General features: G+C 37.1%; 1 pseudogene; it reads left to right on the top strand.

Annotated features, from left to right (window-relative positions):
* Positions 1-18: 18 nt before the first annotated feature.
* LOC119517325 lies at positions 19-27,746 on the top strand (annotated as a pseudogene).

Here is a 27,746-nt window from a genome sequence, read left to right as displayed (position 1 = left end):
CTATAGAAAAGGCAGAAAATGCCTAGGACAGCACTTCCAGGCTACGAGTGGCCAGGAAAGAACCTCTACAAGTATAGTGGTGACTTGGATAAAAAAGTGAAGAAATTACATCTGAATGGCTATGGTGAGTTTATTCAGCTGGGACTGCCAACAGGCTTAGCAGGAGGGAGCTGGCTGGCCAAGCAGGGGAGGGTGCAGTTATCCACTCCCATGTACCCATCTCAGCAATTAGCTGGGGAGATAATCCTCAGCCCTGCAGTCAGGAGCTTTTATGAGGAAACTCAGAAAGCAGTGGACCTGGTTTGTCCCCATTTACTCTTCCTCCACAGAAGTCTGAAATGTGCATGGGCTAGAGGCAGGATAAGTGAAAGTGCCACACAGAAGCACCAAGAGCTCCTCCCTCACTCCAGAAGCTCATGAGCATAGGCAGGAGGGGACCAGGGCACATTTGGGTGGAGGGTGTGATTTGCAGCATCACAGCATGTGCTGGTTTGGATGTATTATGTTCCCCAAAATGCCATTATCTTTGATGCAGTCTTGTGTGGGCAACAAATGTATTGGTGTTGATTGGGTTGCAGACTTTTGATTGGATGTTTCCATGGAGATGTGATCACTCAACTGTGGGCACGGTCTTTCATTGGATAACTTCCATGGCAGTGTGGCCCTGCCCATTCAGCATGGGCTTTGATTAGTTTACTGGAGCACTATATGAGCTCAGACAGAAGGAATTAGCTTTGCTACAGCCAAGAGGGACACTTTGAAGGATGCACAGGAGCTGAGAGAGGAATTGCAGTTTACAGAGACATTCTGAAGATGACCTTTGAAAGCAGACTTTTGCTCTGGAGAAGTTAAGAGAAGACAAACACCCCATGAGCAACTGAGAGTGACATTTTGGAGAGGAGCTGAAGCCTAGAGAGGAACATCCTTGGAGAAAGCCATTTTGAAACCAGAACTCTGGAGCAGATGCCAGCCACATGACTTCCCAGCTAACAGAGGTTTTCTGGACACCATTGGCCATCCTCCAGAGAAGGTACCCAATTGTTGATGCATTTCCTTAGACACTTTATGGCCTTAAGACTAACTGCATAACCAAATAAACCCCCTTTATAAAAGCCAATCCATGTCTGGTATTTTGCAAAAAGGCAGCAGTAGCAAACAGGAACACAGTCCAAGGGTGATCCACTTGGAGGCCTGGGGATCACCAGAACCACTGTGCCCTGAAGCAGACTTCCTGCCAAACTGCACAGAGCCCAGCTCCCACCACCAGGGTTGCTAGGTTTTAAAGCCTACTATAAAGTGACAGTGGTCAGAACAGCATGATACTGGCACAAAGATAGTCATTGATCAATGGTGAATTGAGAGTTCATAAATAGATCCTCACTTCTATGGTCAACTGATTTTGGATAAGGCCCCCAAATTCACTGAACTGTCTCTTAAAGAAATGGGCATGGGAGAACTGAATATCCTATATAAAAATTAACTCAAAGTGCCTAAAAGACCTCAATATAAGAGACAGTGCCATAAAATGCCTAGAAGATAATGTGGGTAAACATCTTCAAGACCTATAATAGGAGGTAGCTTCTTAGACCCCATACCCAAAGCACAAGAAATGAAAGAAAAAGAAAATAGATAAATGGGAACTCCTCAGAATCAAAATTTCTGTGACTCACAGGACTTTCAAAAAGGTGCAGAGGCAGCCAACTCAATGGGAGAGAAAATTTGGAAAGTATATATCTGATAAAAGACTGATATTCAGCATAAATAAAGAAAACCTACAACTCAAATATAATAGTAAAAACAGCCTAATTAAAAAATGGGCAAAAGATACGAAAAGTTATTTTTCTGTGGAGGAAATACAAATGGCTAAAAAAAAAAAAGAAGAAAATTTCATCTTCACAAGCTATTAGGGAAATGTAAATCAAAATCACAGTGATATATCATGTCACTCCAATAAGAATGACTGCCAGTAATCAAACAGGAACCTACAAATGATGGAGAAGATGTGGAGAAATTGGAACTCTTATTCATTACTGGTGGGAATGCATAATGTTACAACTGCTGTGGAGGACAGTTTGGCAGCTCCTCAGAAAACTAGATATTGTTTTACCCTACAGTCTGCCAATTCCACCTCTCAATATATACCCAAAAGATCAGAAAGCAGTGACATGAACAGACATTTGCACACCAATGTTCATAGCAGCACTGTTCACAATCGTCAAGAGGTGGAAACAATTCAAGTGTCCTTCAAGAGATGAATAGAAAAACAAAATATGTAAATATACATATAATGGAATACTACACAGCAGTAAGAAGGAGCAAGGTCCTGAAACATTTGACAGTATGGATGAACCCAGAAGACATAATGCTGAGTGAAATAAGCCAGACACAAAAGGAGAGATATTTTATGTTATCTCTCATCTGAACTTCCTTAACAATGTAAAATCAGTGTTTTTTCATGTAGAATATAGGGGACTTAGAGATAGACAGAAGCTAGTGAAGGGGGAATGATTGCCTAAAATGTACAGACATGTTAATGAGGGTGAACTTAAAGATTTGGAAATGGTCACAGCTGATGATAGTTTGTTAATGGGATTATAAATATCAGTGCCACATTGAATACAAACATCATTGAAAGGGGTTGTTTAAAGGTATGTATCCCACAGGTTAGCACTACAAATATAAATAAGTGCTTGCATGATCTACTGGTAAGGATGACACTGGTAGAGAGTTAACAACAGAGTGGTATATGGGAAAAATTACCTATTGCATACTACAGATGTTATTTAATGTACCTTTCCAGCACCACACTAATACCAGGGGTATATAATTAGGGGCTGATAAGAGCTTTGGGGTGTTTGAGTTATGTAATTGTTTAAAATTGAGGGTGATGATGAGTGTAAAACTAAGTTAAGATAATGTGAGGCACTGGTTGTTTATCTTGGACAGAATATATTCTATGTGAATCTAGGAACCCTCTTCCTTAATAAGTTAAGCTCTCAATCTTGAGGAGGGCTTTTGTGAAAGTTAGGGCTGGAAAGGGAAGGCTAAACCTACCTATAATTATGCCTAGAACTCACCTCCAGAGAGCTTTTTTTGTTGCTCAGATGTAGCCTTTCTCTAAGCACAACTCTGCAAATAAATTCATTACCCTACCCCCTACATGAGACATGATACCAATGGATGTGAGTCTCCCTGTTGACAAGGGACACAACTTCCAGGAATGATCCTGACCCTGGAATTGAGGGATTGAAACTTTCTTATTTACCAAAAAGAGGAAAAGAAAGCTAACAAAATAAAGTTTCAGTGGCTAAGAGATTTCACATAGAATTGAGAGGCTCTCCTGGAGGTTACTCTTATGCATGCTTCAGATAGATATTCCAACTGGCCACAGTAAACCAAGTCCTAATCAACATTAGTCCCCAAAATGCTTAAGAATACCTAAGTCCCTATATGAGACTCTATAAAAGTTTCACACATGAAGTTTATTTTTCAGAAACTTAAATCCTCCTGAGTGTTCCTATGACAGCTAAGTCCCAAAACCCAGAGGCAACAGCCTCTTCAAGATCAACAGATGCATCCCCACTCCCCATAATGTAGACATCCCTTTTCAATATGAACATGTTAGGGTGGTCACTGCCCAGATATTGCTGAAGGTTGAGAAAGTGATCAAATGAGAGAGAGAGAGAGTGGAGGGTGGGTAGCAACAGACAAAATGGGATTTAACAAAAGACTATGAACACTGAATCGCCTTTCTGTATATATGTTATATTTCATGGTAAGGAAATAACTGAAATTGTGGGACTGTAACCCATAAAATTCTTTGAAATATGCTAACTGTTTAATTCATACTTTGAAAGTCACCACTTTTCTGTGTATATATTTCACCATAAAAATGTAAAAAAGTATTCAACTGCAAAAATAAAATACTCCTTCAGCGATTTTACCACTTTGTTTACAATGTCTTCATCAGAGCTTTTCATTTTACTTTGTAACAAACACTTTCTGCGATTCTTCTAGGAATTTGGTGAAGGAACAGCAAACAACTGGTTCCCTGAGTAGTGTAGTCACGTTACCTGTTATTATATTTTGCTCCAGTCACCTTTTCAGGTATCCTTTGATCACTGCAGTAAAGAAGAGATAGTTGGGTGTAAACTAGTCCTAGTAAGCTCATTACTTTAGGATGGAAGCTCCAGGAGACCTATATGTCATGAGAGCAGGGATTTTGTTTGTTTCATATGTCACTACATCCTCCATGCCTAGAATAGTACCTTGTGTAGAACAGAACACAATAAATATTTGCTGAATGAAAAATAAATGAATAGATGGATGGCCCTGATTCTGAGAGGAGAAAGCCATCAGAATCCATTTCTGGGTGGCCTCTAATGTTACCCTAACATCTCCAAAATTGTTGGTAGCCTATGTGCCTTTCCTGGCACAAGTAATCTCCAGCTATTTGTTTTCTTTGCAGACAGGTTTGGAAAGGAAAAATAAACCTGCACACAATATTCTATCTGACAAAATAACAGGTCATTTGTTTTCCCAAATGGAGTGAGTTTATAAAGAAGGTGGTACTCATATAGCAATAGCTAGTCTGTCATTATAAACCTTGATGGATAGGAAATAAGTCTTGGAAATCAGAGCTAACTGCTCCAACTGGAGAGATCTAGGGTAACAAAGAAAACTGTTTGACCTTCAGGCAAATAGCACGGTTTCAAATACTGTCTACATTTGTTACAGATTCTGGGCCTTGAAGAAAGCAATAGAGAGTTTCTTTATCTGTAAAACAAGGAATATTTCTCTTCCAATGTTTTATTTTAATGATTAATGGAGAAAACCTGTGTAAGGGCTGAGCCCAAGTCAAGAAAGGTGGTAATTTCTCTGGCTAAAAGTGGTCCTTAAATTTAGGGCATATTAGAATCTCCTGGGACTCAACCCATCCATTATAAATTAGCATGTTGTGGGTGATGCCCAGGAACTTGCTTTCCTTCAAGCAGCCCAAGTGCTTCTGTTTCAGTTTTTCATTTGATGATGGTTGAGAAATATAGAATTATTTTATTATTATTTTTATTGTATCAGATTATTATTTTTTACTACAGTCTTGCCTATATTGCAATGCTGTGAGTATTCAAGGAGCTAACAAATGTAAAAATGTGTTGCACAAAGTATACACTGCTAAAGATGAGCTTAAATAGATTTCAGTTTGAATCCTGTTGCCCAAATTTTCAATTTCTGTGACCCTGGAAAACTTTTCCTGAATTTCCCCAAGTGTCCATTTTCTAATCTATTTATGGAAATAGGAATATTAGGGTAAGAAAATTTAAAGGAAATATTGTTTACAATGTGTTTAGTTCCTGTGTGGCATTTAAACTTATCTATCATATGTCATTAATGATGTTACCCAGTAATAAAGCAGTGGTATTGCCCTTTTATACAAAACATTGCAATGAGCTAAATTAGTATCCAATACGACTCCATTGTCCTCCTGCTATGTACCCTCTTCTCCATTCCAGTCTCCCAAATCCCTCCCCCATAGCAAATATCTTTGACCTACAGTCCTTTCAATGCCTTCATCTTCCATCATGGAGACCAACATTATTCTCCCTCCCTTTCATTACCTCTGCCCTTAAGTTCTTTGCCCTGAGCTCCATTACTTTAGAAAGGATAATTAAGTTGGATTGGGTTCCAGGCTCTTTTTAGTCTCTTAAGAAAGAAATATAATTCCATTCAAAAGGGAAAAAAAAAAAACTCTCATATTCAACCTTGGACAAAAAAATCAAAATAGGGTGCATATCTCCTTGGTTCTTTTCCTGAAATCCACCTATGTACATAAGTGGAGAGAAGGGCTTGCATGGTTGAGTTCTTTATTTGTTAATCATAACCAGAAGACCATGGTAACCAGACAATGTATGAAAAGCAGCTGAAATTATCCTTTCTTAATCGTATGCTGTTAGATATTTAATCAAAATGAAAATATTAAACATTTCTTGATATATTTTGCCTCTTAGTCTCTGTTACTTCACTTCCTACCTCTGTTGCTCTTGAGATATTCTCAAGAGAGTTTTCCTTTAAGTTGTTCTTGATGCTTGTTTTGTTGTTGTTTAATTTTTCTCCCTTTTTCTTTCCCAATTATTAATTTTCCTTTCTTTTTCATGAACATGAAAATAAAACCCTTTTTGTACTCTCAGCTATTCCAAGAAACTGCTGTAGTATGATGATGAAGATATTTGAAAAGAGACCCTTTATAGCACTTAACATAACTTAACATGTAAATATCTAACATAGGTTGTCAGCATGAAATAGAATTTTCTATCTACCTCTACCATCTGAAGTAGGAAACTTACCTAAAATTTTGAGTAACACCAACATCCTGAGTAATGAAATCAAGTGGTCGCAGAATATTTTATATGAGTTTCTGGATCCTGAGGGTTGTAGATTCCTATAGTCCCTCAGGATTTTAGAGGCTGGGGAATTAATAACAAGACAATTTAAATAATTAGGCATTGCAAAATTGATTCTTCTTTAACAAGCTAGAAAAAATATTTGGAGTTTGTGATCCTCTGGGAAACTGCAATCAATTATTCTGTTTGTTCTTATTCCATTTTGGGTTGTTAGGAAATTAAACTAAAGATATGTGTGAAATAAATCCCTAAGATATATACCACATTTATGACTCTATTAAAGTATTTGCACATAAATGCTGATTGTATATCTTGTCCTTCATATCTTTCTTTAGTCCCTCCAATTCCATTCTTCAAACTTTTCTATCCTCCTCTTTGCTCCAGGAGGTTAAGACGTATGTATCACCTGATGCAGAGGGCTGATTTGTTCACGGTCTTCCTAATTGGTTTAGCCAATAGTTTTCAGTGATAGTGAAAAAAGTGAGATCAGAGTATTTGGCCGCAGTTACTTCCCTTCAAGGTTGCCACAAGCTCATTGCATCCTTGGGCAAAGACCATACTTCCTGGCAGACAACCCTTTACCAAAACTCTCCCTTCACACCCTTAACCACTCACTCTTCCTTCTTTAGTTCGAGGTGTGGTAACGGTTCTCAGAAGTGGCTAGCCCTGGGATTGACACACTATTCCATGAGATTCTCCCATAGCATATGCACTCCTTTGCAAAAATTGTCATGTTAAATCCTCTTAAAATTACACACTTTATGTGGAACATCTGTTATTTGTTAGTTTCATAACTAATACTGGTCCTAAACATAGCTCCAGGTAACAAATATTCAAATGGATCAGAAATATTCATGTATTTGATGAGGGTGATGGATTCTTGTAACCGATGGCATCCGGGGCCATCATGGTTTCCTGGTATGAACTACAGGTGGTGAACAAGGTGTTGAGAAAGCAAATGCCTACAGAAAAAGACATGAACATAGGAGTTATAAATCAGTTTGGACCATTGAGTTGGCTGATATTGAAACCAGTATATATCCACTTGAAAACAAAAACAGGCAGACATTAAGCCTAATTCATGCTTAAGGAAGACTGTTTCATCACCTATGGTCCTTGCGAAGATATTTTTAAAGCTTAAGGCTATGTCTGGCTGTTAGGATTGCAGAATTGCAGTCCAAATAAATAGTTGATCTAGGTAATGGAAAGATAAGAAGAGTATCAACTAGAAAGGTGTGAGATCCTGAGATCTAGGATGGGGGCATTTGGGCAGAGAAAGACAAGTCTCAAAACTTTGAAACTCAATTCTCCATGAACTTTCTTGTCATGAAATGTAGTTGTTTCCCACCATCTGAGACCAGAAGAGACTGCCCTAGCTAAAAGCTATGACCACATCTGGGAGCTCTAAAGTGCAGGATGATGGAGAGATTGTGACTATTCCATTACGTATAATCTGTTCTGCCACTCCATAATCATAGCTATCATGCCCCACATCTTGTTCCTTCTCAGGATTCAGGAACACTAATTTCACCCAGATATTAAGAAATGTATTGTCATTGGGGTCATCAGCATCCTTGTAAATCTCTGCTGTGGCTGCCACAAGGTCATTGGAGATGATAAGAAGCTGCAATGGAACTGGATTCCCAGAGAGGTAAAACCTAGGAGGCAGTATGTAACTCTCTGAGATAAGAAGGAAGCAATTACCAATGTAAACCAGAATATCATGGTGGTAATCAAAGTGTGTGTGTGTGTCTGCAGACATCTGTGAGAATGGATCATGGATCAAGTGGATCCTAAGGGATTAAATAGACGGGAAACCAACATATATGCTCTTTTCTTGAAATGCAGAAACATTCCATTTTACTAGGCTGAAAACTCACTCAAATGGTCCTAGTAGGCTATCACAATAAAATTCTCTCCTCCAATGCATTTTATAGCCCTAGTATCTGGTCTTTGAGATGGTGGTCAGTCCCTTTTGAGGAAATGCCATAAGCCAAGGTGCTTTCTGGATGCCTTGCAACATTTACCATGGTAATCTACTTTGGAACACAACATGCCTTTTAATTTAACACTTCAATGTCTTCCTGTAGCATTTAGATGATACTTCAAAATCTCTAACATGGGCTACCCAGTCTGTATGTTATCTGTTCCTGATGAATTCACCTACATAATTGTCAGGCTTTATTTATCTCTCTGGGGTCCAGTCATTCTGTACTTACTTCATATATTTGAACACTCAATGGCTTTTCTCACCTTGGAGCTTGAAACTTCGTGCAGCCTCTGCAGGACTTCTCTATCTTCCCAGCAGCTTCACTAGCCACTCCAATTATTGAACTCCTGATATTAAGCTTCAGGCTAAATTTTTTTCTCAGATAAATCTTACCTAAGATCCCTCAGTATGTCAGACCTTCTAATACCATCTAATGACACCTTATAGTATTTCTCCATGACACTTTTCATAATTTATAATTATAAATTTATAAAATCTTTTGATTATCTGCCTCATGATGATGGTAGTTTCACATGGAGAGGCACTGTGTTTCTCTCTCTCTCTCTCTCTCTCTCTCTCTCTCTCTCTCTCTCTCTCTCTCCTGCCTAATTCTACCTCCTTATTTTAATATTTTTAAAATTTATTATATAGAATTCCTTTTCCTTTTTTATGACTTTAGTGGATATCTGTTGAAGCCCTTTGCACGTTATCACATTTCAACTTTACAACAACCTTATGTGGAAGACAGAATTCTCCCCATCTTACAGATCTGAAAAATGGAGTTTATGTATTCAAATATGTTGCTTTTCTTAATGCAATTTGTTAGTTGAAGACTTTGGATACATACTTAGACAACCTGAGTTCTGACCTTGCTTTTTTTTTTTATTAAATTCAGTTTTATTGAAATACATTCACACACCATACAATCATCCATGGTATACAATCCACTGTCCACAGTATCATCACATAGTTATGCGTTCAGCACAATCCATCTCTGAACATTTTCCTTACATCAGAAAGAACCAGAACAAGAATAAAAAATAAAAGTGAAAAAAGAACACCCAAATCATTCCCCTCATCCCACCCCATTTGTCCTTTAGTTTTTATCCCCATTTTTCTACTCATCCATACACTAGATAAAGGGGGTGTGAGCCACAAGGTCTTCACAATCACACTGTCACCCCTTGTAATCTACATTATTATATAATTGCCTTCAGGAGTCCAGACTGCTGGGTTGGAGTTTGCTGACCTTTCTTCTTTACCACATGAAGCCTACCTCAGTTCTTACTTTGCCTCATTGTTGTATCTCCTGTATTATCTTACACAGTGAGGGCAGAGAGGAATTGCTTGATAAGTATTGCATGATATGAATGAATAAACATACTTATGGTCTGAAATATATATAAAGTTTGCACTAACTACACAGTTTTCAGATAATCCATAAATTCACTGTTTTTCAATTTCATGGTTTGTAAAATGAGACAGTTTCTTTAACTGATAGTGATATGTTCCAGGATGAAATTTATGTTTTTCCCTGAATACTTTTTATCATTATTACTTTGAATTACAAATAAGTCTTGAGGATCTGCAATGTGGATCTATTCATCTAGGTTTTACTTTCTAGACAGTTTATGTTTATTTACTTGTATAACTGATACTCACAAATTAAGCACTCATTTTTAGTTTATTTGAAGCTATTATATTCATGATGAGGGTTGGTGCTAGAACCCAGAATTTTCTTCACCAAGAGCTCATGCTCTCAACTGGTAAGCCATTTTCTCTCTTATAAGTGAATACATTTCCCCCTTGTTTTCCTAACACTGATAATGTTCTAGCCTTCTGGCAACCTGAATTTCTTTCCCTTTTAAACAATTTTAATGTAGGCATCATAAGAATGCTTTTTCCCAATATCCTTTTGTAGTCTGAAATGTATACAATGGTTGAGACATTTGTTGATACTGGGGATGCTGGAAATTAGGAAGAAACCACATTTTGTTGTCAAGGCATTGAGAAACCATGAATTATACAAAGTCTAAATCCTGATGCTCCAAAGTTTTCCAGAGAAGCAGAGAATAAGGCATCCAAGTAAAATCATGGTCATTACCAAATTAGAGCTAATGGTCTCAGTATCTAGCTGACAGTGACCTGCCATCATAGGCAGTACGAGAGGGCTAAAACCAAGAAAGAATTGTGAGCAATTGATGTCCAAAATATTTAACTTTGAGCTTAGCCAGAGTTAATGTTATAATTGGAATGCCAATCCAAATCTTTTAAGTTGAGGTCTAGTGATTTGCTTTGTTATGAAGTGAGATGTGCTTGTCCTGTTGTTTGAAATATACCTCGTAATGTTCAGAGAGGATGTGACTCAATTGATAAACTGGATAACAGCAGCATGTAGTCCTGAAGGCCATTCTATTTCTATAACTGATCCTATATAAAGAATGTCTACTTATTAGCACACAGAATACAATTACTCCAACACCCAAGTTTCTTTACAGGCTGAATTCAACTTACCTTTACAACCTTTTGTCTCACTACTTGCTTTTAGCCATCAACTTTAACACAACTAAATGACTCATGTGATCAATCTCCCCATAATAATCTACATAATTAAGTAGATTCAAAGTTAGATGCATAGCATTATCATTCATTTTTAGCCTAAAATCTTTTTATGAAATCTCCCATTTGAAATCTTGTCATCATGGCAGGAAATTATGATTATTGTATGTGTAAAATTACTGCCTGAACATTCTCTATCACTTATATATTAGCAAATGCACTCAGTGTTTGAACTTATATATTGGTTCTATGTCATTTATTTAGACAAGGATAGTTATATCTGGGACTTAGTATGTTGATTTAAGTTCAATTACTTGGGCAAAATTAGAAACATCTGACAGAGCCAATCACTATATGTTTTTTGCCTGTAAAGAGGATAACAATGGATAAAATACATTTTCTATTCTACTATTCAAAAAGAAGGGATCGTTAAACAAAATCTGAACTATGAGAAGTCTTGATCTAGATGCTAGCTAATTGTAGGGGTAAGGAGAGAGGGGAACGCAATTCCATCAGAAGAAAAAAGTATGTATCACAGTTCTCACATGGGAGAGAGCCTGTTGATTTCAAGGATCTAAGAAAGATTAAGTCCACATGTGGTGAAGAAAGATGAGCCAAAAGGGTCAAAATATCACAGAGCTCATCTGAAGTCATATTGCTCTTTTAGACCAACCAAAATGGAAGCCATTGCTATAAGGAGACAATCATGTGACAAGATCAAGACATTTTAACTTTGTTCTGGCTTCAGGTCAGGAAATGAATTTAAGACAAATAAGGGTTCCTTCTCATCTGTAAACTCCCTGGAATTCTCATATTCTGTCAAATCTTAACCACTCATTTATTAAAGGCAGTGAAAGGATGCATTAACCATTTGAGTAATTATAAATGCCAGTATTATTATATTGTAGTGTTTGTATGTAACTTCACTTATTACATCCTATAGGTATTAAAATGCAAATGAATAAAAAGTAATGACAAATCCAGGTTTTTGGACATAGAAGGTATAAAGATTTAAGTAGTAAAATTTATATGGAATGATAATGGGCTCCAAAATATGTAAAGCAGTCTTGAAAAAGAAGAATGAAGTTGGAGGACTCACAATTCCTAATTTTGAAATTTATTACAGAGACAGTAAGCAAAACAATATGGTAGCGGCACAAGGATAGGCAGATAGACCAATGTCATAGAAATGAGAGCTTAGAAATCTACCTTCACATTATGGTCTACTGATTTTTGTTAAGGTGGCAAAGACAACTGAATTGGGAAAGAACAGTCTCTTCAACAAAAGTTGCTGAGAAAACTAGATCTCCATTAAAAAAAAAAAATAAGGTGGACCATCTACCTCACACTGTATACAAAAATGAACTGAAAATGGATAAAAAACCTTAATTTAAGAAGTAGAACTATCAAACTCCTAGAAGAAAACATAGGGAAGCATCTTAAGGGCCTTGTGTTAGGCAATGGTTTCTTAGACTTTCCACCCAAAGCACAAATAACTAAAGAAAAAAAAAAGATAAATGGGACCTCATCAAAATTAAACACTTTTATTCCTAAAAAGACTTTATCATGAAAGTAAAACAACAGCCTGCACAATGGTGAAAATATTTGGAAACTGCATATCTGATGAAGGATTAATAATCATATATATGTGTGTGTGTGTGTGTGTGTGTGTGTGTGTGTGTGTGTGTATGGAAATTATTCAAATTAACAAAGAAAGACAAACAACCCAATTTATAAATATGCAAAAGACTTGAACAGACAGCTCTTAAAGGAGACACAGGAATGCCCAGAAAATTCATGAGGATGAACATCACTAGCTATCATGGAAATGCAAATCAAAACCAAACCAGAGTTAAATACCATTCACACCCATTAGAATGACTGTGGTAATAAAAAATACAGAAAATAAGAAGTGTTAGAGAGGAAGCAGGCAAATTCAAACACTCATATATTCCCGGTGGGAATGAAAAATTGTGCAACTGCTGAGAAAGTTCAGTGGTTCCACAGAAAGCTAAGATTAGAACTACCAAATGACCCAGGATTCCAATAATAAGTACAGACCAAATGAATTGAATGCAGGGACTGAAAGATATTTGCACACTGATGTTCACAGCAGCATTACTCAAAATTACAAAAACATGGAATCACCTCAAGTGTCCATCAACTGGTGTATAGATAAATAAAATGTTATATATGCATACAATGGAATAGTATTCAGGTGTAAAAAGGAATGAAGTCCAGATACATGTGACAATACAGATAAACCTTGAAAACATCATGTTGAGTGAAATAGTCCAGATAAAAAAGACAAATATTATATGATCTCACTGACTTGAAACAATTAGAATAAGCAAACCCAGAGTCACAATCTACAAAATAGGGTACCAGGGGATGCGGTGGGGATAGGAAATGGCAGGTTAAGGGTTAAAATGTACAGGTTTTCTATTTAGAATGCTATAAATGTTTTGGTAATGGATGGTGGTGATGGTGAAACAAAATTGTGAATGCAATTAACAGCACTGAAATATATACCTGAATATGATTAAACTGGAAATAGTATATATATATATATATATATATATATACACACACTATTATAATTGGAAATAGTGTGCATATATATATATATGCTATTACAATTGTAAACAACTTAAAATTGTTTAACATGGACTAGATTACAGAGTACACCCAAAGTTAAACCATGAACTTTAATTAAAGATAAAAATATAATAATATGCTATTGTCAATTGAAGCAAATATTCCACACCAATGAAAGTTGTTCTTAGCAGGGTGATATTTGAGATTCCTGTATTTTATGCATGCTTATTCTGTATAGTCACAACTTCTCTAATAAAAAATTAAGAAAAAGAGGTTAAAAAAGAAATTCTGGAAAGAATGGCTATGGTTTGTTTAAATGGTGCCTTCATTCCTGTACACAGGACACAGAGCCTGACCTCAAACTCTCCTCCAAACAGGAATTTATATTTAACAACTGTTTATCCCGATGGTTCCAATGAAGTCCTGGATATGGAATATAAATAAATTTGGTGACAGCTTTAATACTCAATTAAAATGCCAATATCACACTCATCATTTTAACTTCTGTGTGTAAAGCAATTGCACCACATATCCATCATCTTATATTTTAGTACCAAAGTTCAAATGCTTAAAATAGAATAAAAAAATAATAGAAACCATAAACCAATGATCTGATCTGTAGGGATATTGCAAAAAAATGGCTCCATAACTTCCCAGGCCTTGATTTCGAGAGTGGAGTCTGGATGCAGAAGTGTGGCAAGAAGAAGACAATGAGAGGTGTGGAATTTCGCTGTATGGAAGCTAGCAAATAGCCAGAAATTTTATGGAATAGCTATTTAGGAGGTACTTCTGTGAACAGACACACATCACTCACCAGACTGGATAGGTGGAAGAGCTGTGATCATGGTACAGAACTCTAAGTAAAGTCCTCCAAGTTATGGAGACTGGTGCCTTTCTTGAGTAGCATGCTAGGCTCTTTTGGACTCACTTCCACATCAGAAAAAGAAGCAGTCTCTACTAGGAGCAAGGGAAGGTAGCTGAACCAAGCTCCAATTACAGATTTAATTAGAAAATCCAGACAGCTGAATACAAGCTCCAAGCACAGATGAACCCAGAGAAGGCTAAAAGGAACCTGTAGGTCTCTCCCTAGCAGGGAAGAGGTGAGACTGATGACAAAAATAAGTCAGAGACTTTTTGAGTTGTCTGAGTACAGAACACTGGAAAAGGATTCTGCATCAAGAAAGAGGCACACAGAGCCAGGTGCTTACTCTGGCTCTTGACTGATGAAACTGGGGGGCTGGGGACTGGATCTGAAAAGGAAATTTTTTCTTTTACATTTGAGCAAAGCATTAAAGATATAAGCAGGCTTTTTCAGTTGCAATCACTTCTCCAGGCAAGGGCAGAGTTAAGGTATGACTGAGAGACAAAGTAACAACTAAGGTGAAGGAGATAATTACCTGGAAGGGGATAACTTCTGGAAGAAAGGCAGGGGTGGGGGAGCAAGGCCCAGTACAAGTGACTGCTCTCATTCAGAGTTCAGACCCCAGGGGCTGGTAAACAGAAATAGTTAAAGACCACTTTTCCCTCAGCCTCTATTTCAACCATGCCCCTGGCAGGAACAGGACCTGCAGAAAATTAAAGGCACTGTTCCACTTCATGCCAGTGTGGAGCTGTGAGATGAAAAGCCCCAATTTCAGGGCAGGATTGGAAAGCACAGAATCAAGAGGCTTCACAGGAAACACTGGCAAACTGCTGAGTCTTATCCCCAGGGAACTGATTACACCCTCTTCCTGAGTCCTAGGACTGTCTTGTCTGGGAAAATCTGATTGGGGTCAATCATAACTGGGTAGAACCTCCTCAAAAATTTCCATATAGGCAGGGTAAGAACTAGAAAAACAAGAGCTGAAAAATTCTGATCAGTTACACAGGAGCTATGATAGTTGTCTTGAAAAAGTTGAACTGAATGTCAAAAATATATAAAGACAAAGCCAACCAACAAGAAACCTTAGGTAAAAGAGAGAAGACAGCCTCCAAAATAAACTAATAAGGAAATCAGAGCTGAGACACCAGCAAAAAATCACAAGCTGTACTAGGAAGCATGAAGATATGACTCAGTCAGAGGAACAAACTTACACACCAAATGAAATACAGGAGTTGAAACAAATAAAGATATTCAAGTAAAACTAAATCAAATCAAGGAGTTGGCTGAAAATATGCAAGAGATGAAAGACATAAAGAAGACACTGGATTTCTATGCAGAAGAACTCAAAAGCTTGAAAAAACAAACACCAAAACTTATGGGAAAGAAAGGCACAATAGAAGAAATGAGAAACACAATGCAGATATACAACAGCAGATTTGAAGAGGCAGAAGAAAGAATTATGAAGTCAAGGACAGGGCATCTGAAATCCTATACACAAAAAAGTAGGAAAAAGAATGGAAAAATATGAACAGGTTCTCAGAGAATTGAATGATAACATGAGTAGCATGAATATACATGTTATGGGTGTTCCAGAAAGAGAAGAAAAGGGAAAGGGGGCAGAAAGAATAACTGAGGAAATAAACACTGAAAATTTCCCAACTCTTATGAATGACATAAAATTACAGCTCTGAGAAGCACAGCATACACCAAACAGAATAGATCCAAATAGACCTACTCCAAGACACTTACTAATCAGATTGTCAAATGTCAAACACAGAGAATTCTGACATCAGCAACAGAAAATCCATCCGTCACATTCAAGAGAAGTGTGATAAGCCTAAATGCAGATTTCTCAGCAGAAACCATGGAGGTTAGAGGGAGTGGTATAATACATTTGAGATACTGAAAGAGAAAAACGGCCAACCAAGATTCAATATCTGGCAAAACTGTCCTTCAAAAATGAAGGAGAGTTTAAAATATTTTCAGACAAACAGACAGTGAGGGTGTTTGTCAAGAGAACTGTTTTATAAGAAATACTAAAGAGAGTGCTTCAGGCAGATAGGAAAAAACAGCAGAGAGAGGTTTGGAGTAAAGTGTAGAAATGAAGATTATCAGTAAGAGTAAAAAGATAGAAGAGAATAAGATATATGACATGTAAAATCCAAATACAAAATGGTAGAAGAATGCACTGCCTTTACAGTAATAACATTAACTACCAATGGATTAAATCCCCAATCAAAAGACATAGCCTGCCAGAATATATTACAAAACAGGTTCCATCTATATGCTGCCTACAAGAAACTCATTTCAGACCCAAGGGCAAAAATAGGTGGAAAGTAAAAGGCTGTAATAAGATATTTCATGCGAACAACAACCAGAAAGTAGCAGGAGTAGTTACATTAATATTAAACAAATTGGACTTCAAATGTAAAACAATTAAAAGTGAAAAATGGCACTATATTTAAAAAGGGACAATTAATCAAGAGAACAAAACAATTGTACATATTTATGCACCAAGCTGCAGTGCCCCAAAACATATGAGTCAAACACTGACAACACTGAAGGGAGAAGTAGACACCTCTACAGTAATATTTGAAGACTTTAATACACCAGTCTCTTCAATAGATAGAACATCTAGAGAGAGGATAAGTAAGGGAGTGGAGATTTTGAATAGGATGATAAATGAACTAGACTTAGACATCTGCTAGACACCACACCCCACAACAGCAGATACACATATTTCTCAAGTTCTCAAGAATCATTCTCCAGGTTGGACCACATGTTGGGTCACAAAGCAAAACTCAGTAAATTTAAACTGATCAAAATAATTCAAAATGCTTTCTGGGATCATAATGGAATGAAGTTGGAAATCAATAATGGGTGGAAGACTGGAAAATTCACAAATATATGGAGGCTAAAAAACACACTATTAAACAACCAGTGGGTCAAAGAAGAAATTACAAGAGAAATCAGTACACATCTCAAGGCAAACAAAAATTAGAACACAACAGATCAAAACTTATGGGATGCATTGAAGACAGAGTGAAAAACAAGGAATTAACAGCTCACCAAGAACTAGAGAAAGAACAGGCAAAAAAAAAAAAAAAAAACAAAAAAAACAAACAAACAAACAAAAAAACCCAAAGCAAACAAAAAGCAAGAAATACTAAAGATTAGAGCAGAAACAAATGAAATTGGTGGAATTTTGTTACTCCTCTAGGGCAGCTGGTAAATAGCCAGGAACTGTATGCAACATTTTGGGGGTCTTCAGTGACCAGACACACATCACAAACTAGTCTGGAATGGGTGAAATGGCTGAGACAGCAGGGAAACTGGTAAGTTTCCCTGGCCAGAGGGAAACATAGTGGACTGTCTTGGAGCTGGCTCATCAAGGGAAAAAGAAACAATCTGTTGGGAGCAAGAAAGGGTGCTCAATCCAGCCTCAATTGCAGAATTAATTAATTTCTTTCAATAGAAAATAGTAAAAGGAAATTTTTAAAATCCCAGCTCCCCAACCCTTTCCCAAAGGATTGTTCATTGTCACTTAAAACTGATTTGAAAAATAAATAAATAAATAAATAGATAGATAGATAGATAGATAGATAGATAAATAAAATGTCCGTTTAGATTGCAAATTATGGTAACATGAGGAATTTATTCAGAGCATCTTCAAATATTTTTTCCTCAAGCTGTTGGTCAAGGGGTTCAACATGGGTAAGACCAGTGTACAAAATGTAAAATCATTTTGCCTCCTTCAAGGGAATAGCTCAAACTTGTGTGAGAGAAAAGTGCAGAATGGAACCACAGGAAAAGATGACATAAATCAAATGGGAGGAGCAGCTGTTGAATGCCTTTTGGTGGTCCTCTAGATAGTGGCAATTATTGAGAAATAGGAGGCCAGTGCGAGAACAGGTTTTCTCTGTTTCTATTTTATGCATTGCTCTTCTTATTCCTGTTCACATATTCTTAATTCATCCTACTTACTTGTATTTTATGTCTCACAGTAGCCATCTTAAAGCCATTTTTAAGGGTAAAAGTGTGATAACCATATTCATGTATGTATACATTTGTAAATATTAACTTTATATGAGAGATGTTAGGGACATTTGGCTCTTGCAATTTTCATTCCCAATTTGGTCTTTGCAAACAAGCACAGCAATGGTCCAGCTTGTTAAAAGACAAAGAAAAAAGAATGGACGGTTTCTGGACAAAACACTGTGAAAGTCTATATGGAAATCCTTGGGAGTCAGTGAAAATGTATCTGAGGGAAGAATTTCTGAGATGAAGTTATGAAATTGTAAAGAACACAATATACACTTCTAAATTTTTAGTTTTTCAATGGGCATTCTCACATCTGTGATCTCCTTTAAATTCATAAATTCCTTCTCAACTAAGGCAAGTGAGATAATAGCATTCAGGGGGATGAGTTGATTTAAAAGTGGCAGCCCACAAGTAACATCAAACCCATGTTTTCTGACTGTGGGCCTTGGCTGCTCTCAGGAATATGGTTTGATAAAAAATAAATGGGCAGTGAACAATTCTAAACTATGATGGAAACTAAAATGACACTTACTCCAATCTTCTTTGAACTATCAGAGAGAATTTTTCTTTAACATTATTATGATATAAAATTTTATCTTAAAAATCACATTATATAGATTCTTAACATTCTAGTCAGAACAAATTTTCTCTCATCAAATAAGAGCATTTCAGAGATAGCATTCTTCATTTTCCTAGTAAAATTTTAAGTCCATTGCCTGGAATAATTTCCAAAATAATAATTTTATTTCCTAGTTGAAGAGATTATTAAGCTGTGCTCATACAGCGTATATGCTATGCACTCTGTGAACGGAGAACCCCAGCCATCACAATTTTGCTCCTTTGGATTGTGGTTAGTGGCATAAGGTCTTCCAGGTGCTCCACACAGAAAAGCAGAGATAGCGCTTCCCCCATTGTGGTTGACATTCCAGGCCTGTGCTTTTACTGCTAAGGGAAAAGGATTCCCAGTGTCCAGTCACCGCCCCAAACCAGTAATTGAGCCACTGTTTTTTTAGCTCTTAATTCTGTAGGATATTCAACAAGTAATATGAACACGAATATCCATTAGTTAATATTTTCCTACTTTTCTTCACAGTATATTTGAGGATCATAAACATAGCCATGATCTCAAATTAAAAATATCTAAGGAAGTAAGGTCTTTTTTACATCAGCTTCACCTTTCCTACTCCATTCCAAACATTGTGCTTGGTTATGGAGAAAAAAGATGAATTAAATGTAATTATTGTCTTCAAGGAAACTAAAGTCTGGTGAACTTACAGATTATTCCAAAATGCAGTTAGTAGAATAAATTTAGCTTCTCCATGTAAATCTCTGGAAAGAGGCAAAGGGCAGAGATATCAGAGTACCATTCAAATTATCTTTTTTTGGAGTATCATTTACATGGTCCCCAATCAACCTAAGTGCAAGCAGAAGGGAAAATACACAACTCACACTCCCTCTGAAATGCAGACAAATTAGATAAAAAATATAAGGTGAGACAGACTGTATGGTGGGTATAATAACTGAGCTCTTAAGACAGCAGCACAGAACTGGTTCCCCAGTTATAAAAAAAGGTGTAATACCCAGTTCAGCATAGATATGTCTCATATTGATTGATGTAGGTGTGCCAATTGGGTTTTTTAATGATCTTAAATGACAATGATGCTAAGAGGGAGAAGCTGATATCTTCAGTCATGACCTATTTATTGGTCTTTTCCCAGACAGGGACTTCAGAAATCCAAAGTCAATGGAAGAGAAAAATTTCACAAAAGGGAAGGAGTTCATTTTTTTGGATTCACAGCTGACCTGCAGTTACAGAGAGTACTCTTGTTGATCTTCCTCATCATTTACATCTTCAATCTCTTGGGGAATATCACCCAGATTTCTCTAATCTGTGCTGATTTTTGACTCAACACACCCATGTATTTCTTCACTGGGAGCCTGTCATTTCTGGACATCTGGTATACTCCTCTCTGTGCCCCCAAAATCCTCATGACCTGCATCTCTGAAGACAAAAGCTTCTCCTTTAATAGCTTCTTGGCTCTGTTTTTCTTCTCTGCTGGGCTGGCTTTTTGTGAGACTTATTTGCTCACAAATAAGTCCATGGCTTATGACTACTATGTGGACATCACCAATCACCTGCTTTATTCCCAGGCAATGTCCCCATGGTTATGGACCAATATTGTTGCAGCTTCATACTTTGTTGGCATTCTTAACTCAGTCATCAGCAATAAAACACACTGAGCTTCAGTGGCAACAATGTCAATGATTTCTTCTGTGATCCTCCTTCATGATTGCTGCTATTTTGTATATCCATTCTACCCAAGGCTGTCTGCAGGCCTTTTCCAGTTCTGGTTCTCATCTGACAACTGTCACCTTGTATTATTGTTCAGTTCTCTTCATATACTCTAGACCAAGCACTACCTATGCCCTGGAACAGGATAAAGTGGTGTCCATGTTCTATACTGTGGTGATTCCAAAGTTGAGCCCTTTGATCTATAGCTTAAGAACTGAAGAAGTATAAGTTGCCCTGAAGAGAATGTTGGATAGAACCAAGGTATATTAAATGAAAACAGTTGGTAAAAACAGTGCTATATTTTTACAAATTATCTCCATGTCATGGTAATCATCTGGAAAACTCAGAAATAAATAGAACAAGAAAACCTGAAATAATTAGACAATATAGAATCCCCTATTTGAGTTTGTGTTTTTCAGCTGTTTTCTAATGTATCTGAGTGTTTTAAAAATGTTGTATGATAAATAGGGTGGTGTCTTTTGGAAAAGTTGCTGTCTATTTACTTGGAACATAGTCTAAACACTGCTCATATTCTGAAATATTTAAAAGAAAAGATTTATTTTTACTTTCATTTTATAGTCCATTAGTTGCCTGTATGTTTATTTCAATCTATAAATGTGAAAATGAGAATGATACCACTGGTTATGGAATAATTGTGAGAATTAGATATTTTAAATGACTTGTTTTGAATCATGTCATTAATAGGAGTGAATGAAGGAGGCAAACTGAGGAGTTTTGATTCCAAAGACACTACATGAGTTTTTGGGAAAGAATATAGGGTAGGAAGTTGTGAGAAAATGACCCACTGTAAAGAGGAGCTAGAAACAAGTTTTATTATTATTTCTGATTCTAGTTTCCTGGTTTTGCATAATATAAAGATAACAGACTTCCTTTGGTTCATAACAGAACAAACACCTATAGTTGGGGTCACTATGAGTTTCAAGCCATGTAAATTTTCCCCCAAAATTGAAGAATCAAGGGCAAAAGTATAGGAGCTATATGAGTGAGACAGAAATAGATGACAGATATGGTAGATAGATAGACAAAGATAATGGATAGATAGGTAGATAGGTAAATTTCAAAAAGCTTTAAATCATATGGGCACAATTCATAATAGCAATCTGCACTCTGTGAAACACTAATTTATAACAAGCAAGGTTCTGTGAATTTTTGTATTTCTTTGTTCCATTTTACCTATGATAAATTCATAATTAAATTGAAGAATAATTCAATGTGATGCAACATATTTCCTAAATGTAACAGAATTTTAAATATAAAATATAAGCTTGTGCCAACATATCATGTCCCTGTTATTGGATAGATTAGAGTTTGCTGAAGTCCAGACAAAGAAGAATAGTGTTGCCAGAATGAAAAGCATATGGCAAAGAACAATGTTACAGACCACATGATATATTCTAGAAAATCTAATTGGCACAATTTTGAAAATTTCTATGGACCACTTAATATTCATATTCTGACATACCCATAATGGGTCAATTTTTATTAAAACACTCCTTATTTAAGCATATCCTAAATAATGTGTCATCCCCAAACTACTAATGAATTATAATTGAATCTTTGGAGACTGAGGTAAAGTTTTCTGGGTCACTGCATAGAAGGAATCCCAAAGGGCTATGGAAGAAATACATATATCACATAGAGCAAAGGCACTCCAAAACATCAGAGGAAAGGACATGGCCTTTCTGACCAAGGGTAAGTACTTGGGATCAGGGGCAGCGAAACATTTTGGCCTCTTTGTGCCCTCAGCTCTCATTAGGAATGAGGAAGCAGAGTCTGGCCTGGCTCTCATGGATCACTGCTGTGCCATACACACACACACACACACACACACACACACACACACACACACACAAACACAAGAACATACATATCCATGCTCATACACTCTCACACTCAGACTCTCATATACTCCCTTCTAAAATAAGGTACTATCCATTGTGCTATCTATTTGACATCATCTCGAATTGGAAATACAGTCTTGTAGTTATACTGGGTCCATCGTACATTCCCTTCCATAGTAGAGAACTCTAAGGGACAAAAAATGTGGCACACTTTTTGACTCCTAATTGTGTTTTACAGGCTATCAGGATTGATATTTTCACTGGTTGATACCCATTTTCATGTGCCAGAGGGACACAGTTCTTACATAGAATTTAGGTGTTCCCAGTCAAGGAAACAGGGAGCAGGACTGTTACAAGGGAAGAAATATTCTGAGAAACTATACAGGTCTGAATGTTTCTGTGCCTTTTATTTTACATTCACATATTACATGAATTTATTTCAAATTGAAGGTTTTGAGGTCTTGGGAATGAGTGCCCTCTTCTATTAACTCTTCCTTTCTCTTAGCTGTATGGTACATGGAACTGTGAAAGTCCATTTCTGGATAGAATTTTTCTTGACTATAAATGTAACAATCCATTTATTCTTTCTAGAAACATTTTTAGAGTTCCAGTTACTTACTAGGAACTGTTTAATGTGCTAGAGATACAACAGTAAAACAAAACAAAACAAAACAACAACTAAACAAATTGTTCTGCCCTTGTAGATGTTGCATTCTGGCGTGAGAATAAAGGTAATAAACTTAATAAGCAGGAGTTAGAAAAATACAATAGGTATGGGGGAATAAAAAGTAGAGTCAGAGTCTTGTAAGCAGGATAGAGAGTCTTGGTGGAAGTGTGCACGGAATTTTAAACAGAGTGATTAGGATCAACCTTTGTGAGAAAATGACATTTGAAAGGGTCTGAAAGTACATGTGGGTGAACCATGCAATTATTAGGGAGAAGAGTGTTCCAGGCAGAGGAAAGAGACAGTTCAAAATCTCTCATGCTGACTCATGGTTGGAGTTTCTAGGACACAGTGAGAAAGCCTGCAAGGCTCGAATAGAGTATATATTGGGGAAAATATTATGTGATGAAAATACTTATTAATGGAGGGCCAGCTTATAGAAGAACCTGGGTGTATTGTATGGAATTTGACTTTTGAGTAAAGTGGGAGCACTTACAGGGTAAAACTTAACAATTATAAATTATTTGCAGAAAAAGTGGTCAAGGGATCCAAGGTATGGAGAAAATACACACGCTCACATGATTGATTTCAGGTAAACAACTATATGAATGCAAATCTTAAAGTTAAAGGATGCTGTCTTTAGCTAATTGAGTCTGCCTTCAAAAAAATCCTGAGAACTTCCCATATATTCCAGGATATAAGCATAGGAAAGATTGCCAGTCTTTTCTCTCACATTGTATTTTCACAGCTGTAGTTTTCTACTCTTAACTTATAATGGATTCACAGGTGGTGCTAACAAATTGGAATTATAGAAAATTGGTTTCTGTAATCAACAAAATTTTTCACATGGGTGCATGGTGTTCTAGAGAGGAAAGGTAAGTCTCTTAAAATAACACAGGGGATAAGTGTGAGATCAAAGGCTGAGTCTTAATCTGAGAACTTCTCAGTCCTAGGCCAATGAACTTCATTCTTCCACACATGCCACTCCCTTTTCAAATCCTACAGAATAGCTGACAAAAATATTAAAGTAAAAATTTTAGGAGGACTCTGACAAGCCATTTGAGCTTATATTGTTTTTAGTAGAAACTTGCTCTTATTTTCACATCCTCAAGCTCAGTTATTATAAGTAGGTGAGATATTTTCCTCTCATTCAGATTAAAAATATCTCCCATTTGTTAAGTATCATTTTATATCAGACTTTGGACTATACATTTAATATACACTTTCCTTAATCCTCAGTATATCTTATAACATAAATATTGTTCTTACCTTTTTAAAGGTGAAGAAATTTAAGTTGGGATGTTGCTAAGAGACTATCCCAAGATTGCAGAGTTTCCAAGTGGTGGAATCAAGATTTGATCAGGTGTCCTTTCAATTATGTATTCTGCCTGTGCCAGGCTTGTCTGCTCTCATCTGGGTTTGTTAAATTGTCTGTACTCAGCTTTTCTCTGAGATGGGATGAATGATCTAGAATGGCCCTATTCACATATCTGGGAGCCAGCTTTCTGTCACCTGGGGAAACTGAGAGACCATGACCAGATGTCTATAAAGTTATTATACTTTTGTTTACATGGTGGTGGCAAGAATCTAAAATTGAGGAAGAGAAGCAACCCAATCCTCTGAGACCCAGGCTGGCTGGGAATTCACAAGGCAGAGGTCAAAATCAAACCAATTCACCTATCAGCTAAATCAAACCAAAAGGCCATCCCAGGTTCAAAGGGTGGGGAAACATCAGAGCCTGTAATGAAATGCAGCCATTCTTTTTTTGCAATATACCAACAGATCATTGGTTTGTGGTTTCTCTATTCTAAACACAGCTTTCATGCTGAAATATACTGTGATGAATTTGCAGTAAAATTTTAATGCACAGGGAAGTCAAAATGATGACTATAATATTGGGTCTTCTAATGGAACATCAAAATGTGATCAAATCTGTTCATTTAGGAATGTTGAGAATTTGTAATATCTTGTGTTAAATATAGAGGGAGGAAGCTTTTTTGACTTTAAAAGGAACTTGTCTTAGGGACTTCCCCATTATTCTGAGGATAAATTGCTATGTAAGTGTAAATTCCTATTTGGCAGAAAGGTTGAGGCTGAACTTTTTGTGTCCTGTGTAGGATAATTCACAGTTTATACAACATTCAGTCATTCTTCCTAGAATTTCATAATGCCTCCTTTTCCTGTCTTTATGAAAGGTTTGTCTTAGGTGACAGCATAATCAGGGTTTCAGAGTTCCTTGATAGAATGGAAGTCTTGCTCCCCCTCCGTTCATTTTGTAGCCTGTAGCCAGAATGAACTTTGCATGTATCAGTCTGATACCGTGACTTCCTCATAAGGACCATGGCTTCCATTTGTGATGTTTAAAGACCAACATCCTTAATATGGCTCCAAACAGCTTGTGATCTGGTGACCCTCCCAGCTCCTCTGCTGGTACTTGGCTCCCCTCTACCTTTATGCAATCTCTCTTAGTTCTTGCACTCACCAGCTCTCTCCCATGTGAGGAGTGTGATACTTAACCTTTCTGCTGATGGGGGTGCGCTCCTTCTCTCCATAACCCTGCAGTGTGTTGCTATCTGGATCAATGCATCTGTTCCTGAAGTCTCATTTAAATATTTCTTCCTCTGGGAAGAATTATTGGAAAACAGACCAGAAAATTTATCAGTTTTTGCTTCTTCAGAGGCAAAACAAGAATTATAGTAATTGTCTTCGTCCAGATGTTTCCAATTTTGCCCAAAGTATATTAAAATGTGCTCAATAAGTCCCAGATAAATGTCCTTGAATAAACAAATGATAATGTGGCAGAGAAAGTTCAGAACAAACATTGAGACCATGACTTTAAAACTTGACACTTTTTACATCAAGTGTATGATAATCATAAATTACTGAAAAGATAGTATGATTTCAAGCTTAAGGAGACTCAGAAAAAGATATTAGCATTACCAATGGTGATAGATCAGTGCTATATATACAATTGTGAAGCTCCTAAGTTATTCAATATTATTAGGGGGAGCCCAGTCATGTGAGTAATCTAGGTTGGTTGAAAACCTGAGTGGATGAAGACAAGTAATGAGAGAGAAGTTTATAAAGGGAAGGTGAATCCAAGTCATATAAACCTGGACTGTATGGCTAAAACATTTGTTCTTTATGAGCTAATGAGGTAAGATCCCTTATATATTAATATTTGCAGGAATGGAATGCCTTTCAGGATTCCAGGCTACATGTCAGCAGTCAAGTCACATCCTAGGAAAATTGTCATTGTCTTTGGAAAAATGAGGACACCCACACCCCATTTCCTGGCAAGCCAAACAAATAAACCACAAGTTAGAATATTTGGTTTACATTTTTGGCACATTACCATCTCCAGCTGAGCTCATGGTTAAATATTTTCAACATTGAAATAAATCAAAATTTGTTTTTCATTTCAGGTTTCTTTTACTGCTAATACAGAGAGGTGGGATGTCAGCTGGTTGCTGAGTCCATCAGTTTGCATTTGGTAAAGATACTGTTTTTACATAGATGCCCCTCTTAGTTTTTCTCAAAAGCCTTGGAGCTGCAGAGCATAAAATTTGTAGGTTTCATGGTTTCTCAATACCTTGACACCAAAGAGTAGTTTCTTTCTATTGTTCAATATCCATAGTATCAAAAAATTTCCCACTGCATTTGTAAATATCAATTCAATAGAGGAATGGAAAGCAAGGAATTCTTAAGAAAAAATATTTTTTAAGGCTGTTTTAGTTGACAAAGAAATTCAGATTTTCAAAAGACTACTAAGATTGCTGTAGTCAGGAGAACAAAAGAAAAAAAAAACATTCACCTGTAAGAGAGGAAAATGGCTTACTTGTTGAGAGCATGGACCCTAGGTTAATAAACTTTCAGTAGAAGCATCAGCTCTGGGTTTACTAGCCCTGGGACCTTGGACATGTCCCTCAAGGCAAAGTTCTTGAAAATTAAGTTTGTAAAATAGCAGACCCACACTGGTTAGTGAATCAGGTACAAGGCCTTTGTGGCCATCGGGCAATTCAGTGACCTGCCTCACCTGCCTGGGAGTTGAGTTCCCCAAGGAGGTAGCCACCACCATCCACAGGGCCATCATTTTGGCCAAGCTCTCCATCACCCGTGTGCCTGGACTATTAGGGGAATAAGATCGGCAAGCCCCACTCCCTCCCATGCAAGGTGACAGGACACTGGGACTTTATGCTGGTGTGGCTCATCCATGTCCCCAGGGGCACTGGCATTGTCTCGACCTCCAAGCCCAAAAAACTGCTGCTGATGGTGGTATTGGGCACTGTTACATCTGGCCAGGGCCTGCACGGACACTCCTGGCAACTACCTCAAGACCACCTTGGTTCCATCTCCAAGACCAGCAGCTATCTTTCCCCCAACCTCTGCAAAGGAACCTAGTTCACTAAGTCTCCCTCTCGGGAATTCACAGACCATCTTGTAAAGACCCACACCAGAGTCTCTGTGCAGAGGACCTAG

Source organism: Choloepus didactylus, chromosome 21, assembly GCF_015220235.1.
Source record: "Choloepus didactylus isolate mChoDid1 chromosome 21, mChoDid1.pri, whole genome shotgun sequence".
NCBI classification, from domain to species: domain Eukaryota; kingdom Metazoa; phylum Chordata; class Mammalia; order Pilosa; family Megalonychidae; genus Choloepus; species Choloepus didactylus.
Note: the sequence above shows the minus strand (reverse complement) of the source record. Positions and strands in the feature narration are given on the sequence as shown.